Source organism: Lolium rigidum, chromosome 2 (genome assembly GCF_022539505.1).
Source record: "Lolium rigidum isolate FL_2022 chromosome 2, APGP_CSIRO_Lrig_0.1, whole genome shotgun sequence".
In the NCBI taxonomy this organism is placed as follows: domain Eukaryota; kingdom Viridiplantae; phylum Streptophyta; class Magnoliopsida; order Poales; family Poaceae; genus Lolium; species Lolium rigidum.
The window spans coordinates 208,380,873-208,401,164 of record NC_061509.1 but is presented as its reverse complement, the minus strand read 5'-3'; positions in this window follow the sequence as shown (position 1 = coordinate 208,401,164).

Below are 20,292 nucleotides of genomic sequence, written 5' to 3'. Positions count from 1 at the left end.
ATGCTCAGGCCACACCTGACCTCGCTGTTGGTCACAAATGCCTCCTCTTGTGACGCTCCACATTTCTATCCGCGTCGATTCGACGCTCGTCGCCTCCTTCTCCAGATCTCCACCCCTCTACATCTAGGGTTCTAGTCGCCTGCGATGGTTCCTCGTCGATCCGCGGTTTTCGATGCGATGAGGCCACCGCCGGCAACGATCTTTCCACCTGTAGATTGGCTCGCCGCAGGTGGTGCTATGGCGCCACTTGTGCCGCCGTCTCCAGGCTTACTTGTGCCTGTGGTGGTGATGGCTTCGTCGGCGTAACGCCGGTGTCTTCCCTGGTCTTGCAGCTGCTGCAGCTGCGCGAGCACTGCCTCGCCATGCCGTAGCTTCTGCTCCCAGTCGCACGGTAAGGTTCTCTTCTCCTTCTCTGCTCACCTCCAGTAATTTGCCTTGCTCTTCTTCTTCCCCCTGCTTCCTGATGATCAATAGATCATGCAGGAATGCTCCTCCTGGTGCTACTGCGTTCAATTCTTTTCTATCTGACTTGCCCTAGCCAGAGGTAGCTGTTGGAGATATGCCCAAGAGGCAATAATAAAATGGTTATTATATATTATGTTTATGATAAATGTTTGCATATCATTCTATAATTGTATTAACCGAAACATTGATACATGTGTGTTATGTAGACAACAAGGAGTCCCTAGTAAGCCTCTTGTATAACTAGCTTGTTGATTAATAGATGATCATAGTTTCATGATCATGAACATTGGATGTTATTAATAACAAGGTTATGTCATTTATGAATGATGTAATGGACACACCCAATTAAGCGTAGCATAAGATCACGTCATTAAGTTCATTTGCTATAAGCTTTCGATACATAGTTACCTAGTCCTTCGACCATGAGATCATGTAAATCACTTATGCCGGAAGGGTACTTTGATTACATCAAACGCCACTGCGTAAATGTGTGGTTACAAAGGTGGGATTAAGTATTCGGAAAGTATGAGTTGAGGCATATGGATCAAGCGTGGGATATTGTCCATCCCGATGACGGATAGATATACTCTGGGCTCTCTCGGTGGAATGTCGTCTAATTAGCTTGCAAGCATATGAATGGTTCATAAGAGATGACATACCACGGTACGAGTAAAGAGTACTTGTTGGAGACGAGGTTGAACAAGGTATAGAGATACCGATGATCAAACCTCGGACAAGTAAAACATCGCGTGACAAAGGGAATCGGTATCGTATGTAAATGGTTCAATCGATCACTCAGTTATTGTTGAATATGTGGGAGCCATTATGGATCTCCAGATCTCGCTATTGGTTATTGGTCGGAGAAGAGTCTCAACCATGTATGCATAGTTCACGAACCGTAGGGTGACACACTTAAGGTATGATGTCGTTTTAAGTAGATATGGAATATGGAATGGAGTTCAAATGTTTGTTCGGAGTCTCTGATGGGATCCAGGACATCACGAGGAGGTCCGGAATGGTCCGGAGAATAAGATTCATATATAGGAAGTCATTTTCTAGGTTTGAAAATGATCCGGTGTATTTATGGAAGGTTCTAGAAGGTTCTAGAAAAGTTCGGAATAAATCACCGCGGAAGGTGGAGTCCCTCCGGGACTCCACCCACCTTGGCCGGCCAGCCTAAGGGAGGAGGAGTCCTAGGTGGACTCCACCCCATGGTGGCCGGCCACCCCACCAAGGAAGGGGTGGGAGTCCCACCTTGAGTAGGAGTCCCACCTTGGGTAGGTTTCGTCCTTATGGAAGGTTTAGGAGTTGGACTCTTATTCGTTTCTAGGCAAACCCTTGGGGCTAGTCCACCTATATATAGATGAGGAGAGGGAGGGGGCCGGCCATACCTTGGCCGCACCACCCTTGCCCCCAGAGGCCGGCGCCCATAGCCCCCTCTCCCCAAACCCTAGCGCCCTCCTCCTCCACCTCTCCCGCATACGCTTTGGCGAAGCCCTGCCGGAGATCTCCACCACCACTGCCACCATGCCGTCGTGTTGCCGGGATTCCGAGGAGGATCTACTACTTCCACTGCCCGCTGGAACAGGGAGAAGGACGTCTTCATCAACACTGAACGTGTGACCGAGTACGGAGGTGCTGCCCGACTGTGGCACCGTCAAGATCTTCTACACGCTTTTGAAAGCGGCAAGTGATCATCTTCTGCAACAACGAGATCTAATCTCGTAGGCTTTGGAAATCTTCAAGGGTTAGTCTCGTGATCCCTTCGTTGCTACCATCTTCTAGATTGCATCTTGGCTTGGTTTTCGTTCTTGCGGTAGGAAATTTTTTGTTTTCTATGCTACGAATCCCATCAGTGGTATCAGAGCCGTGTCTATACATAGATTGGTTGCACGAGTAGAACACAATTGTTTTGTGGGCGTTGATGCTTTGTTTTCTTTAGTTCGTGTACTTTGCATCTTGTGGCATGGTGGGATAAAGCGGCTCGGGCTAACTTTACATGACCGCGTTCATGAGATTTGCTCCACGCTCAACATGCAACATGTATTGCATAAGTGGCTTTGCGGGTGTCTGTCTCTCCCACCATAGTGAAGATTCAATTTACTCTTTCTATTGACAACACTAGTATCAGCGTTGTGGTTCATGTTCGTAGGTAGATTGGAGCTTACTCGAAAACCCTAAACCACGTAAAATATGCAAACCAAATTAGAGACGTCTAACTTGTTTTTGCAGGGTTTGGTGATGTGATATGGCCATGATGTGATGATGAATATGTATGAGATGATCATTATTGTATTGTGGCAACCGGCAGGAGCCTTATGGTTGTCTTTGATGGGTTCGTTGCATAGAAAACAAAAAAATCCTACCGCAAAGACGAATAAATCCAAGATCTAATCTATGGAAAAGCCAAGATCTAATCTATGAGATCGGAGCAACGAGATGGATATGAGACTAACCCTCGAAGATTCCAAAGCCTACGAGATTAATCTCGTTGTCGGTGTAGACGATCGTCCCGGTGCTGCAATCCGGCAGCACTTCCGTACTCGGTCGCGCGTACGGTGTCGATGAAGCCCGTCCTCTCCCCGTTCCAGTGGGCAGCGGAGGTGTGGTAGATCTCCACGTAATCCCAGCAGCATGACGGCGTGGTGGTGGTGGTGGTGGAGAAGAATTACTGCAGGGCTTCGCCTAAGCCAGAGCACTGTATGGAGGAGGTAGAGGGGGGCGGCTAGGGTTGGATGAAGGGGGGCTTTGGCCGGCCACCCCCTCCCCTCTTTATATAGGTGGAGGGGTAGGCCTAGGGTTTCCCCTATGGCCCACCCTCCCCTTAGCCGGCGCGTGAAGGGGGGGAAACCCCTCCCTGAAGTGTTCCCCTTTATCTCTAAATTAAACCTTTTAATTTTTAGAGATAGATTCTATCTCTAGATTTAAACCATTTAAACTAGAGATAGATCTTATCTCCAAGGGGGGCCGGCCTGGGCCCACATGTCATAGTGGGCAGGACCCACCATGCCATATGGCGCCTATGTGGTCCCTCCCGGGGTGGTGGGCCCACTGGTGACCCTTATAGAACATTCTAGAAGCTCCGTTCAAAACACCGGAACTTTCCCGAACCCCGGAAAATGACTTCCCATATATGAATCTTATTCTCCGAACCTCCTCGTGATGTCTTGGATCCCATCCGAGACTCCAAACAAAAACTTCGGACTCCGTCTCATATTCCGAATCTACTTATGCGACATCGAACCTTAAGCGCGTCACCCTACGGTTCACGAACTATGCAGACATGGTCGAGACTCCTCTCCGAGCAATAACCAATAGCGGGATCTGGAGATCCATAATGGCTCCCACATATTCAACGATAACTTAGTGATCGATTGAACCAATTACATACGATGCCGATTCCCTTTGTCACGCGATACTTTACTTGTCCGAGGTTCGATCATCGGTATCTCCATACCTTGTTCAACCTCGTTACCGACAAGTACTCTTTACTCGTACCGTGGTATGTCATCTCTTGTGATCCAATCACATGCTTGCAAGCTAATCAGACGACATTCCACCAAGAGGGTCCAGAGTATATCTATCCGTCATCAGGATGGACAAATCCCACTATTGATCCATATGCCTCAACTCACACTTTCCAAACACTTAATCCCATCTTTATAACCACCCATTTACGCAATGGCGTTTGATGTAATCAAAGTGCCCTTCCGGTGTAAGTGATTTACATGATCTCATGGTCGAAGGACTTAGACAACTATGTATCGAAAGCTTATAGCAAATTGAACTTAATGACTTGATCTTATGCTACGCTCATTTGGGTGTGTGTCCATTATATCATTCAACTAATGACACAACCTTGTTATTAATAACATCCAATGTTCATGATCACGAAACCATGATCATCCATTAATCAACAAGACAATTATACAAGAGGCTTACTAGGGACTCCTTGTTGTTTACATAACACACATGTATCAATGTTTCGGTTAATACAATTATAGCATGGTATGCAAACATTTATCATAAACACAAAGATATTATAATAACCACTTTATTATTGCCTCTTGGGCATATCTCCAACAGTCTCCCACCTGCACTAGAGTCAATAATCTAGATTACATTGTAAGGTACCTAACACCCATGGCATTCTGGTGTTTGTTATGCTTTGCCCTAGGGAGAGCTTTAGTCAACAGATATGCCACATTCATATCTTGTGTACTTTGCAAATCCCTACTTCACCATCTTCGATGTACTCGCGAATCGAATGAAAACACAGCTTGATATGCTTGAGCTTCTTGTGTGACCTCGGTTCCTTTGCATTGGCGATGGCACCCGTGTTGTCACAATAGATGACTAACGGGTCCAATGCACTAGGAACCACACCAAGCTCAACAATGAACATCTTCATCCATACCACTTCCGATGAAGCCTCCGAAGCCGCTATATATTCAGATTCAAATGAACATTTTGCCACCGTGCACTGCTTGGAACTGCTCCAGCTTACAGCATCACCATTCAGTATAAACACGTACCCAGACTGAGACTTAGAGTCATCAGGATCAGTGTTCCAACTTGCATCGGTGTAAATGGTTACAACGAGCTCTTGGTCAGCGCCATAAAAAAGAAACATATCCTTAGTCCTTTTCAAGTACTTCAGGATATTCTTGACCGCTGTCCAGTGTTCCATTCCTGGATCACTCTGATATCTGCTGGTCAAACTAACAACATGTGCGATATCCGGTCTAGTACACAACATGGCATACATGATAGAGCCTACTACCGAGGCATAGGGGATCTTATTCATCCTCTCTCTTTCTTCTGCCGTAGCCGGACCTTGAGTCTTACTCAAGACCTTACCTGGCAGCATAGGCAAGAACCCTTTCTTGCTTTCATCCATTCTAAACTTCTTTAGAATATTGTCCAGGTATGTACTTTGTGAAAGCCCTATTAGGCGTCTTGATCTATCTCTATAAATTTTGATGCCTAAAATGTACGCTGCTTCACCAAGGTCTTTCATTGAAAAACACTTATTCAAATAACCTTTAATACTGCTTAATAGTTCTATATCATTCCCAATCAATAATATGTCATCTACATATAATATCAGAAATGCTACAGAGCTCCCACTCACTTTCTTGTAAATACAGGCATCACCATGAGTCTGTATAAACCCGAAGTCTTTGATCACCTTATCAAAGCGTCGGTTCCAACTCCGGGATGCTTGCTTCAGTCCATAAATGGAACGCTGAAGTTTGCATATACCTTGTCAGCATTTTTAGGATCGAAAAAACCTTTAGGTTGTACCATATACAACTCTTCCTCAATGTCACCATTAAGGAACGCCGTTTTGACATCCATCTGCCAAATCTCATAATCGAAAAATGCAGCTATTGCTAACAAAATCCTCACAGACTTTAGCTTTGCTACGGGTGAGAAAGTCTCATCGTAGTCAACTCCTTGAATTTGTCGGAAACCCTTTGCGACAATTCAAGCTTTATAGACAGTAATATTACCATCAGCATCTATTTTTCTTTTGAAGATCCATTTATTCTCGACAGCCTTGCGGCTATTGGGTAAGTCTACCAAAGTCCATACTTGGTTATCATACATGGATCCCATTTCGGATTTCATGGCTTCTTGCCATTTGTTGGAATCTGGGCTCATCATTGCTTCTTCATACGTCGCAGGGTATTCATCATTGTTGTCCACAATCATGACATTTAGACAGGGATCATACCAATCAGGAGTGGTACTCTCCCTCGTCGATCTGCGAGGTTCAGTAGCTTCCTCGTTCGAAGTTTCAGGATCATCATCATTTGCTTCCTCTCCTATCGGTGCAGGCTGTACAGGAACATCTTCCGGCACTGCGCTACTCTGATCTATGAGAGAAGGTTAAATAACCTCGTCGAGTTCTACTTTCCTTCCAGTCACCTCTTTAGTGAGAAACTCCTTCTCAAGAAAGGATCCATTCTTGGCAACAAAGATTTTGCCTTCGGATCTGTGATAGAAAGTGTACCCAATTGTTTCTTTAGCGTATCCTATGAGGACGCATTTCTCCGCTTTGGGTTCTAGCTTGTCAGGTTGTAACTTCTTTACATAAGCTTCACAACCCCAAACTTTAAGGAACGACAGCTTAGGTTTCTTTCCAAACCATAATTCATACGGTGTCGTTTCAACGGATTTAGATGGTTCCCTATTTAAAGTGAATGCCCTGTCTCTAATGCATAACCCCAAAACGATAACGGCAAATTAGTAAGAGACATCATAGATCGAACCATATCCAAGGGAGTTCGATTACGAAGTTCGGACACACCATTGCGCTGTGGTGTTCCCGGCGGTGTCAACTGTGAAAGTATTCCGCATTTCTTTAAATGCATGCCAAACTCATAACTCAGATATTCGCCTCTGCAATCAGCACGCAGAAACTTAATCTTCTTGTTACGTTGATTTTCTACTTCACTTTGGAATTCCTTAAACTTCTCGAAAGTCTCGGACTTATGTTTCATAAAGCATAGGCGGACCCAGAAGAATTTTAAAGCCTGGGCAAACAGGCTTAATGTTCTTATTTTTCGTGAAATACATATGAAATATGGGCAAAAATAGGCTTGCCGGCCGGCCGGAAGCCTGGGCGGCTGCCCGGGCAATAGGGATGGTAGATCCTCCTATGTCATAAAGTAAATATACCCATATCTACTTAGATCATCCGTGAAGGTTAGAACATAACGATAACCACCGCGCGATGCCACACTCATTGGTCCGCACACATCGGTATGTATGATTTCCAACAAGTCGGTAGCTCGCTCCATTGTACCAGAAAATGGAGTCTTAGTCATTTTTCCCATTAGACATGCTTCGCATCCATCAAGTGACTCAAAGTCAAGTGACTCAAGAAGTCCATCGGAATGGAGTTTTTTCATGCGCTTCACTCCGATATGACCAAGACGACAGTGCCACATATAAGTAGAATTATCATTCAATTTAATTCGCTTAGCATCAATGTTATGAACATGTGTATCACTACTATCGAGATTTAATAAGAATAAACCATTCATCTCAGGTGCATGGCCATAAAAGACATTATTCATATAATAGAACAACCATTATTCTCTGACTTAAACGAATAACCGTCTTGCATTAAACAAGATCCATATATAATGTTCATGCTCAACGCAGGTACCAAATAACAATTATTAAGGTTTAAAACTAATCCCGAAGGTAGATGTAGAGGGAGCGTGCCGACAGCGATCACATCGACCTTGGATCCATTTCCAACGTGCATCGTCACCTCGTCCCTTGCCAGGCTTCGTTTATTCCGCAGTTCCTGTTTCGAGTTACAAATGTGAGCAACCGAACCAGTATCAAATACCCAGGCACTACTACGAGAACCAGTAAGATAGACATCTATAACATGTATATCGAATATACCTTTCTTTTTTATGAGGCCGCTCATCAGATCAGCCAAGTATTTGGAGCAATTACGCTTCCAATGCCCCTTCTCCTTGCAGTAATAGCACACAGTATCAGGCTTAGGGACATCCTTAGGCTTCTCGGGAGGCGCATCAACTTTCTTGCCGCCCTTCTTGAAGTTGCCCTTGTTGTTAGGCTTGCCCTGTTTCTTGAAACTGGTGGTCTTGTTGACCATCAACACTTGGTTCTCTTTCTTTATCTCAACCTCAGCAGATTTCAGCATGGAGAAGAGTTCAGGTAACTCTTTTCTCATGTTCTGCATGTTGTAGTTCATCATGAAGTTCTTGTAACTAGGTGGCAGTGATTGGAGGACACGATGAATACCCAACTGGTTAGGAATCACTATCCCCAAGTCACTGAGCTTCTTCGCATGCCCGGACATAGCGAGCACGTGCTCACTAACGGAGCTGCCCTCTTCCAACATACAACCAAAGAAGTGTTTCGAGGCCTCATAGCTTTCCACGGCCGCATGAGTTTCAAAGATAGTTTTCAACTCATTGACCAGCTCATAAGGGTCATGGTGCTCAAAACGCTTTTGGAGCTCCGCCTCTAGGCTGCAGAGGATGGCACACTGAACTTGAGAGTACCGAATGACCCGAGTCTCGTAAACATTCTTTTCGTCCTCGGATACTGCATGTGGTGGTGGGGGACCTAGCGGTGCATCGAGCACATATTGCAGATTTCCACCATTGAGGAAAATCCTCACATGACGGAACCAGTCGGTGAAGTTGGTACCATTGCTTTTAAGTTTTTCTTTCTCTAGGAACTGGTTAAAACTGATGGAGGGGGCCTCCATGATCTACAACATATTTTCAAAGAGTTTAGACTAAGTTTATGATAAAATGAGTTCAATTTTAATTCTTAAATTAACTAGGTGAACTCCCACTCAAAACAACATCCCTCGTATTGTCTTAGTGATCACACGAACCAAATCCACTACACCAAGTCCGATCTTCACGAGAAAAGATGTAGCTTCAAAGGCGAACACTCAAAGTGTTCATCATATCATTCATATGACTCATGCTCTACCTTTCGGTATCCCGTGTTCCGAGACCATGTCTGTACATGCTAGGCTCGTCAAGGCAACCTTAGTATCCGCGTGTGCAAATCTGGCTTGCACCCGTTGTATGCACATGTAGAATCTATCACACCCGGCCCGATCATCACGTGATGCTTCGAAACGACAAGTCTTCGCAACGGTGCATACTAAGGATGAACAATTTATTATCTTGATATTTAGTGAGAGGGATCATCTTATAATGCTACCATCGTGATCTAAGCAAAATAAGATGCATAAAGGATTAACATCACATGCAATTCATAATGTGTGATATGATATGGCCTTTCTTCTTGTGCTTTTGATCTCCATCTCCAAAGCACAGACATGATCTCCATCATCACCAGCATGGCGTCAAGGTCAGTGGCGCCGCTTCATGGTTGTCCATCACTTATACTCCCTCCGTTCTTTTTTAATTGACTCAGATTTAGTACAAGTTTGTACTAAATTCGAGTCAATTAAAAAGGAACGGAGGGAGTAGCTACTATAACAACTAATTGAAATAAAGCTATTACATGATGATTAGACACGCAGGTCTGTAACAAAAATTAAAGACAACCATTAGGCTCCTGCCGGTTGCCATAATACAATAATGAACATCTCATACATCAAATATAATCATCATCACATGGCCATATCACATCACCAAACCCTGTAAAAACAAGTTAGACGCCTCTAATTTGGTTTGCATATTTTACGTGGTTTAGGGTTTTCGAGTAAGATCCAATATACCTACGAACATGAACCACAACGGTGATACTAGTATTGACAATAGAAAGTGCAAATTGGAATCTTCACTATGGTGGGAGAGACAGACACCCGCAAAGCCACTTATGCAATACAAGTTGCATGTCAAGCGTGGAGCAAGTCTCATGAGACGCGGTCATGTAAAGTTAGCCCGAGCCGCTTCATCCCACCATCCCGCAAGATGCAAAGTACACTAACTAAAGCAACAAAAGCATCAACGCCCACAAAACCATTGTGTTCTACTCGTGCAACAGATCTATGCATAGACACGGCTCTGATACCACTGATGGGTTCGTTGCATAGAAAACAAAATTTTCCTACCGCAAAGACAAATAAATCCAAGATCTAATCTATGGAAAAGCCAAGATCTAATCTATGAGATCGGAGCAACGAGATGGATATGAGACTAACCCTCGAAGATTCCAAAGCCTACGAGATTAATCTCGTTGTTGGTGTAGACGATCGTCCCGGTGCTGCAATCCGGCAGCACTTCCGTACTCGGTCACGCGTACGGTGTCGATGAAGCCCGTCCTCTCCCCGTTCCAGCGGCAGCGGAGGTGTGGTAGATCTCCACGGAATTCCAGCAGCACGATGGCATGGTGGTGGTGGTGGAGAAGAATTACTGCAGGGCTTCGCCTAAGCCGGAGCAGTGTATGGAGGAGGTAGAGGGGGGCGGCTAGGGTTGGATGAAGGGGGCTTTGGCCGGCCACCCCCTCCCCTCTTTATATAGGTGGAGGGGTCGGCCTAGGGTTTCCCCTAGGGCCCACACTCCCCTTGGCCGGCGCATGAAGGTGGGGAAAACCCCTCCCCCAAGTCTTCCCCTTTATCTCTAAATTAAACCTTTTAATTTTTAGAGATAGATTCTATCTCTAGATTTAAACCATTTAAACTAGAGATAGATCTTATCTCCAAGGGGGCCCGGACTGGGCCCACATGTCATAGTGGGCAGGACCCACCATGCCATGGGGCGCCTATGTGGTCCCTCCCGGGGTGGTGGGCCCACTGGTGACCCTTCTAGAACATTCTAGAAGCTCCGTTCAAAACATCAGAACTTTCCCGAACCCCGGAAAATGACTTCCCATATATGAATCCTATTCTCCGGACCATTCCGGACCTCCTCGTGATGTCCTGGATCCCATCCGAGACTCTGAACAAAAACTTCGGACTCCATCTCATATTCCGAATCTACTTATGCGACATCGAACCTTAAGCGCGTCACCCTACGGTTCATGAACTATGCAGACATGGTCGAGACTCCTCTCCGAGCAATAACCAATAGAGGGATCTGGAGATCCATAATGGCTCCCACATATTCAACGATAACTTAGTGATTGATTGAACCAATTACATACGATGCCGATTCCCTTTGTCACGCGATACTTTACTTGTCCGAGGTTCGATCATCGGTATCTCCATACCTTGTTCAACCTCGTTACCGACAAGTACTCTTTACTCGTACCGTGGTATGTCATCTCTTGTGATCCAATCACATGCTTGCAAGCTAATCAGACGATATTCCACCGAGAGGGCCCAGAGTATATCTATCCGTCATCAGGATGGACAAATCCCACTATTGATCCATATGCCTCAACTCACACTTTCCAAACACTTAATCCCATCTTTATAACCACCCATTTACGCAATGGCGTTTGATGTAATCAAAGTGCCCTTCCGGTGTAAGTGATTTACATGATCTCATGGTCGAAGGACTTAGACAACTATGTATCGAAAGCTTATAGCAAACTTAATGACTTGATCTTATGCTACGCTCATTTGGGTGTGTGTCCATTATATCATTCAACTAATGACATAACCTTGTTATTAATAACATCCAATGTTCATGATCACGAAACCATGATCATCCATTAATCAACAAGCTAGTTATACAAGAGGCTTACTAGGGACTCCTTGTTGTTTACATAACACATATGTATCAATGTTTCGGCTAATACAATTATAGCATGGTATGCAAACATTTATCATAAACACAAGATATTATAATAACCACTTTATTATTGCCTCTTGGGCATATCTCCAACAGTCTTTAAATTTCATGTTGAGTATTATTTCAAAGTAGTTGTAATAGTTGCTACATGGGAGAACAATCATGAAGACGGTGCCATTGACCTTGACGCTACACCGACGATGATGGAGATCATTCCCGTTGATGATGGAGATCATGTCTGTGCTTTGGAGATGAAGATCAAAGGCGCAAAGACAAAGGGGCCATATCATATCACATATGAATTGCATGTGATGTTAATCCTTTTATGCATCTTATATTGCTTAGATCGCGACGGTAGCATTATAAGCTGATCCCTCTCACTGGATATAAAGATAATAAAGTGTTCATCCTTAGTATGCATCGTTGCTAAGACTTGTCGTTTTGAAGCATCACGTGATGATCGGGTGTGATAGATTCTACATGTGCATACAACGGGTGCAAGCCAGTTTTGCGCACGCGGATACTAAGGTTGCCTTGACGAGCCTAGCATGTACGTGACATGGTCTCGGAACACGGGATACCGAAAGGTAGAGCATGAGTCATATGATTGATATGATGAACACTTTGAGTGTTCGCCTTTGAAGTTACATCTTGTCTCGTGATGATCGGACTTGGTGTAGTGGATCTGGTTCGTGTGATCACTAAGACAATGCGAGGGATATTGTTTTGAGTGGCAGTTCACCTAGTTTAATTTTGTAGAATTAAAATTTGAACACAATTTGGCATAAACTTAGTCTAAACTCTTGCAAATATATGTTGTAGATCATGGCGTCCCCATCAATCAATTTTAACCAGTTCCTAGAGAAAGAAAAGCTTAAAAGCAATGGTAGCACTACAAGAAAAGTTGCCATGGCCGACGAAGTTGAAGTCGCGCCGTGGTTGCTGGTGTACCATGGCCGACGATTTTGGGTCTCTCCGTTGTGCATGTCAAAACGTTTTTTTTCTCGTTTTTGAGGCCACCTAGCGCGACGAAAACGGCCAAAACGCGGCGTATGGTGGCCCGGGACGTGGTGCATCTCGAATTCTCGGGTTCGCCGGCCGAGTCAACGCAAATCCGCACCGCCGAGGGATGTAGGGCCCAGATGGCAGACTCTCTGGCATTGTTTTTTTTCTCGATCGCGCCATCTCGTTCAACGCTCTCCGATCGAGCCGTTTACGATGCAGGATCATGGGTCCCGCATGTCATCCTCTATGAACCAAAATTCTTTCTATTCTTGGATTTTTTTGACCCCCGATTTCCGGCTACTTCCTTTTTCTTTTGATCCCTTGCCGCCTTGGAAACGTTGACACCGCTGTCGCTAATTGGGACCCGCATGTCATCCTCTATGAGCAATCAACTTTCTTTTCTTGGAGTTTTTTTGGCACCTCAAATTTGGTCACTTGCCTTTTTCTTTCGATCCCCGCCGCCTCTCAAACGGTGATACCGCTGCTCGCTAAATGGGACCCGCATGTCATCCTCTATGTACTATAAAACTTTCTTTTCTTGGATTTTTTGGCACCTCATATTTGGTCACTTACCTTTTTCTTTCGATCCCCTGCCGCCTCTCAAACGGTGAGACTGCTGCTGCTAAATGGGACCCGCATGTCATCCTCTATGTACTATAAAACTTTCTTTTCTAGGATTTTTTTGGAACCTCATATTTGGTCACTTGCCTTTTTCTTTCGATCCCGTGCAGCCTCTCAAACGGTGATACCGCTGCTGCTAAATGGGACCCGCATGTCATCCTCTATGTACAATCAAGTTTCTTTTCTTGAATTATTTTTGGCTCCTGATAAATGGACACTTGCATTTTTCTTTCGATCTCATGCCACGTTGAGGACCCTGCAGGCTCATGGGACCCGCATGTCATCCTCTATGTACTATAAAACTTTCTTTTCTTGGATTTTTTTGGCACCTCATATTTGGTCACTTGCCTTTTTCTTTCGATCCCCTGCCGCTTCTCAAACGGTGATACCGCTGTCGCTAAATGGGACCCGCATGTCATCCTCTATGTACACTCAAGTTTCTTTTCTTGAATTATTTTTGGCTCATGATATTTGGTCGCTTGCCTTTTTCTTTCGATCTCATGCCACGTTTGAAACGTTGAGGAACCTGCTGGCTCATGGGACCCGCATGTCATCCTCTATGTGCTATAAAAGTTTATTTTCTTGGGGTTTTTTTTTTCACCCTCTGATTTTTGGCTATTTCCTTTTCCTTTTGATCCCCTGCCGCCTTGGAAACGTTGAGTAAGCTGCTGACTCATGGGACCCGCATGTCATCCTCTATGTACAATAAAGTTTCTTTTCTTGGACTATCTTCGACTCCTGATATTTTGCCACTTGCCTTTTTCTTTCGATCTCATGCCGCCTTTGAAACGTTGAGTAAGCTGCTGGCTCATGGGTCCCGCATGTCATCCTCTACGAACAATAAAAGTTTCCTTTCTTGGAGTTATTTTTTACCCCTAATTTCTGGGCTATTTGCCTTTTTCTTTTGATCTCATGCCCCCTTTGAAACGATGAGGACGCTCGTTGGCGTGTCGGTCCCACATGTCATCCTCTCGTGAACAATAAAAGTTTCCTTTGATGGATTTATTTTGAACCCCTAATTAATTTCGGGATATTTCTTCCTTTTTTCCTTTGATCCCCTGCCGCCTTGGAATCGTTGAGGATGCTCGCTGCCTCATGGGTCCCGCATGTCATCCTCTCGTAACGGTAAATGTTTCTTTTCTTGGATTTTGTTTACCAAATGATTTTTGGCTAATTTTTTCTTTCGATCTCCTGCCGCCTTTAAAACGTTGAGGACGCTGCTAGCTCACGGGTCCCACATGTCAGCCTCTATGAACAATAAACGCTGAGGATGCTCCTGCCTCATGGGCCCCGCATGCCATCCTCTTAGAACGAAAATGTTTTCTTTTCTTGGATTTTTTACCAACATATTTTTGGTTTATTTTTTCTTTCCATCCCCTACCGCCTTTAAAACGTTGACGACACTGCTGGCTCATGGGTCCCCGATGTCGCCTTCCCGAACAAGAAACATATGATATCTTGATTATTTTGCGGACAATAAACAGTGTATTGCGCTCTGAGCTATATCAAACGGATAATTAAATCTTTATTTTTACATAAAAAAACTTGTATGTTGAATCTCCTTGTTTTTTTGTCTTTGCGAAGCATAGGACTTTCCTGTTTTTTTAGAAAATTCGGAACTTTCCTGTTTTGGAGTGGGCTGAAATTGTACGAGTCAAAAGGCCAAGCGGGATAGTTCGAAGGCCCAGATGTCCAGATGCAGCCCAATTGAAATCTTTCTTCTTGGATTTTTTTCACCCCCTGATTTCTGGCTATTTCAACGCTCTCCGATCGAGCCGTTTACGATGCAGGATCATGGGTCCCGCATGTCATCCTCTATGAACCAAAATTCTTTCTATTCTTGGATTTTTTTGACCCCCTAATTTCTGGCTACTTCCTTTTTCTTTTGATCCCTTGCCGCCTTGGAAACGTTGACACCGCTGCTGCTAATTGGGACCCGCATGTCATCCTCTATGTACAATAAAATTTCTTTTCTTGGATTATTTTTGGCTCCTGATATTTGGTCACTTGCCTCTTTCTTTCGATCCCGTGCAGCCTCTCAAACGGTGATATCGCTGCTGCTAAATGGGACCCGCATGTCATCCTCTATGTACACTCAAGTTTCTTTTCTTGAATTATTTTTGGCTCCTGATATTTGGTCACTTGCCTTTTTCTTTCGATCTCATGCCACGTTTGAAACGTTGAGGAACTCCGCTGGCTCATCGGACCCGCATGTCATCCTCTATGTGCTATAAAAGTTTATTTTCTTGGGTTTTTTTTCACCCTCCGATTTTTGGCTATTTCCTTTTTCTTTTGATCCCCTGCCGCCTTGGGAACGTTGAGTAAGCCGCCGACTCATGGGACCCGCATGTCATCCTCTATGTACAATCAACTTTCTTTTTCTTTTGATCTCAAGCCGCATTTGAAACGTTGAGACCGCTGCTCGCTAATTGGGACCCGCATGTCATCCTCTATGTACAATAAAGTTTTTTTCTTGGATTATCTTTGGCTCCCGATATTTTGTCACTTGCCTTTTTCTTTCGATCTCATGCCGCCTTTGAAACGTTGAGTAAGCTGCCGGCTCATGGGTCCCGCATGTCATCCTCTACGAACAATAAAAGTTTCCTTTCTTGGAGTTATTTTTGACCCCTAATTTCTCGGCTATTTGCCTTTTTTCTTTTGATCTCCTCGCTCCCTTTGAAACGATGATGACGCAGTCGGCAGTGTCGGTCCCACATGTCATCCTCTCGTGAACAATAAAAGTTTCTTTTGATGGATTTATTTTGAACCCCTAATTAATTTCGGGATATTTCCTTTTTTGCTTTGATCCACTGCCGCCTTGGAATCGTTGAGGATGCTGCTGCCTCATGGGTCCCGCATGTCATCCTCTCAGAACGGTAAATGTTTATTTTCTTGGATTTTGTTGACCAAACGATTTTTGGCTTATTTTTTTTTTTCGATCTCCTGCAGCCTTTAAAACGTTCAGTGGCGCCGCTAGCTCACGGGTCCCACATGTCAACCTCTATGAACAATAAACGCCGAGGATGTCGCCGCCTCATGGGTCCCGCATGTCATCCTCTCAGAATGAAAATGTTTCTTTTCTTGGATTTTTTACCAACAGATTTTTGGTTTATTTTTTCTTTCCATCCCCTGCCGCCTTTAAAACGTTGACGACGCTGCTGGTTCATGGGTCCCCGATGTCAGCCTCCCCGTACAAGAAACATGTGATATCTTGATTATTTTGGAGACAATAAACATTGTATTTCGCTCTGAGCTATTGCAAACGGATAAATTAAATCTTTATTTTTACATAAACAAACTTATATGTTGAATCTCCTTGTTTTGTGTTTTTGCAAAGCATAGGACTTTCCTGTTTTTTTAGAAAAATCCGAACTTTCCTGTTTTGGAGTGGGCTGAAATTGTACGAGTCAAAAGGCCCAAGCAGATAGTTCGAAGGCCTAGATGTCCGGATGCAGCCCAATTGAAATCTTTCTTTTCTTGGATTTTTTTCGCCCCTGATTTCCGGCTACTTCATTTTTCTTTTGGTCCCGTGCCGCCTTGGAAATGTTGAGACCGCCGCCGCAAAATGGGACCCGCATGTCATCCTCTATGTACAATAAAATTTCTTTTCTTGGATTATTTTTGGCTCCCGATATTTGGTCACTTGCCTTTTTCTTTCGATCCCGCGCAGCCTCTCAAACGGTGAGACCGCCGTCGCTAAATGGGACCCGCATGTCATCCTCTATGTACAATCAAGTTTCTTTTCTTGAATTATTTTTGGCTCCCGATATTTGGTCACTTGCCTTTTTCTTTCGATCTCATGCCACGTTTGAAACGTTGAGGAACCCGCAGGATCATGGGACCCGCATGTCATCCTCTATGTACTATAAAACTTTCTTTTCTTGAATTATTTTTGGCTCCTCATATTTGGTCACTTGCCTTTTTCTTTCGATCTCATGCCACGTTTCAAACGTTGAGGAACCTAATAGCTCATGGGACCCGCATGTCATCCTCTATGTCCATCAACTTTATTTTCTTGGATTTTTTTGACCCCCTAATTTCTGGCTACTTTCTTTTTCTTTTGATCTCAAGCCGCATTTGAAACGTTGGGACCGTCGCCGCAAAATGGGACCCGCATGTCATCCTCTATGTAAATAAAGTTTCTTTTCTTGGATTATCTTTGGCTCCTGATATTTTGTCACTTGCCTTTTTCTTTCGATCTCATGCCGCCGTTGAAACTTTAAGTAAGCTGCTGGCTCATGGGTCCCGCATGTCATCCTCTACGAACAATAAAAGTTTCCTTTCTTGGAGTTATTTTTTACCCCTAATTTCTGGCTACTTGCCTTTTTCTTTTGATCTCCTGCCCCCTTTGAAACGATGAGAACGTTGTTGGCAGGTTGGTCCCACATGTCATCCTCTATGAACAATAAAACTTTCCTTTGATGGATTTATTTTGAACCCCTAATTAATTTCTGGATATTTCCTTTTTTTCTTTTGATCCCCTGCCGCCTTGGAATCGTTGAGGATGCTGCTGCCTCATGGGTCCCGCATGTCATCCTCTCAGAACGATAAATGCTTATTTTATTTTTTTTACCAACTGATTTTTGGTTTATTTTTCTTTCGATCCTCTGCCGTCCTTAAAACGTTGACGATGCTGCTGCCTCATGGGTCCCCGATGTCAGCCTCCCCGTACAAAAACATGTGATATCTTGATTATTTTGCAGACAATAAACAGTGTATTTCGCTCTGAGCTATTGCAAACGGAAAAAATAAATCTTTATTTTTAAATAAACAAACTTATATGTTGAATCTCCTTGTTTTTTGTTTTTGCGAAGCACAGGACTTTCCTGTTTTGGAGTGGGCTGAAATTGTACGAGTCCAAAGGCGTCAGCAGGATAGTTCGAAGGCCCAGACGGCCAGATGCAGCCCAATTGAAACCTTTCTTTTCTTGGATTTTTTGACCCCCTGATTTCTGGCTACTTCCTTTTTTTTTGGTCCTGTGCCGCATTGGAAACGTTGAGAACTCTGCTGCTAAATGGGACCCGCATGTCATCCTCTATGTACAATAGTTTCTTTTCTTGGATTATTTTTGGATCCTGATATTTGTCACTTGCCTTTTTCTTTCCATCTTATGCCGACTTCGAAACGCTGAGACCGCTGCGGCAAAATGGGACCCACATGTCATCCTCTATGTACAATAAAAATTACTTTTCTTGGATTATTATTTTTGGCTCCTGATATTTGGTCACTTGCCTTTTTCTTTCGATCTCATGCCACCTTTGAAACGTTGAGGAACCTGCTGGCTCATGGGACCCTCATGTCATCCTCTATGTACTATAAAACTTTCTTTTCTTGGATTTTTTTCAAACTCTGATTTTCTTTTGATCCCCTGCTGCCTTGGAAACATTGAGTAAGCTGCTGACTCATGGGACCCGCATGTCATCCTCTATGTACAATCAACTTTCTTTTTTTGGAGTTTATTTTTGACCCCCTAATTTCTGCCTACTTCCTTTTTCTTTTGGTCCTATGCCGCCTTGGCAACGTCGAGACCGCTGCTGCATGATGGGACCCGCATGTCATCCTCTATGCACAATAAAAGTTTCTTTCATGGATTATTTTTGGCTCTTGATATTTGTCACTTGCCTTTTTCTTTCGATCTCATGCCAACTTTGAAACATTGAGAACGCTGCTGCAAAATGGGACCCGCATGTCATCCTCTATGTACAATAAACGTTTTTTCTTGGATTATTTTTGGGACCTGATATTTGTCACTTGCCTTTTTCTTTCGGTATCATGCCGCTTCTGAAACGTTGAGGAAGCTGCTGGCTCGTGGGTCCCGCAAGTCATCCTCTATGTAGAATAAAAATTACTTTTCTTGGATTATTATTTTTGGCTCCTGATATTTGGTCACTTTCCTTTTTCTTTCGATCTCATGCCGCCTCTGAAACGTTGAGTAAGTAGCTGCCTCATGGGACCCGCATTTCATCCTCTATGTACAATAAAGTTTCTTTTCTTGGATTTTTTTACCCCTGATTTTTGGTCACTTGCCTTTTTCTTTCGATCCTATGCCGCCTTTGAAATTGAGGAGGCTCCTGGCTCATGGGTCCCACATGTCAGTCTCTATGAACAATAAACATTTACTTTGTTGGATTTATTTTTTACCCCTAATTTCTGGCTATTTGCCTTTTGCTTTTGATCCCCTGCGGCCTTTGAAACGATGAGGACGATGTCTGGCAGGTCGGTCCCACATGTCATCTTCTATGAAGAATAAAAGTTTCCTTTGTTGGATTTACTTTTGACCCCTAATTTCTCGGCTATTTGCCTTTTTTTCTTTTGATGCTCTGCCGACTTTGAAATGATGAGGATGCTGCTGGCAGATCTGTCCCACATGTCAGACTCTCTGAACTATAAATGTTTCCTTTCTATGATTTATTTTTGACCCCTATTTTCGGGATACTTGCTTTTTTTTGGGATATCCTACCGCATTTGAAATGTTGAGGACGCCGCTCGGCTCATGGGTCCCACATGGCATCCTCTTTGGACGATAAACCTTCATTTCTTGTTAATGACAGGTTTATCCGTATTATTTTTGCAGTACTAATACAAGCTCTTTCGCTCCAAGATCTTGCAAGTTAATAGAATATATATCATGGAATTATTAGGATATGTTTTAAATTTCAAATACACTTTATGAATTTTTAAAAATACCGTGATCCATGTGGGTATGGAGCGATCAAGGATTTTCATATTGGCCATGAGCAGTTTCAAAAATTGCAACCCAATAATTCAAAATAAATACAAACAACTTTTATGTAGAATCTCCGTGTTTTTGTTTTTTGCCAATCATAGGATCTCGTGGTTCTTTAGAAAAGGGCCGACATTGCATGAGCGAAAAGGCCCATTTCTAGTTATTGGGCTTCGACAGCTGGAGCAAGTAGGCCAATAGCAAATACCATGTAGATGGCCGTTGGAACCCAAAAGTATTTGTTGCCTAGACTTAGAT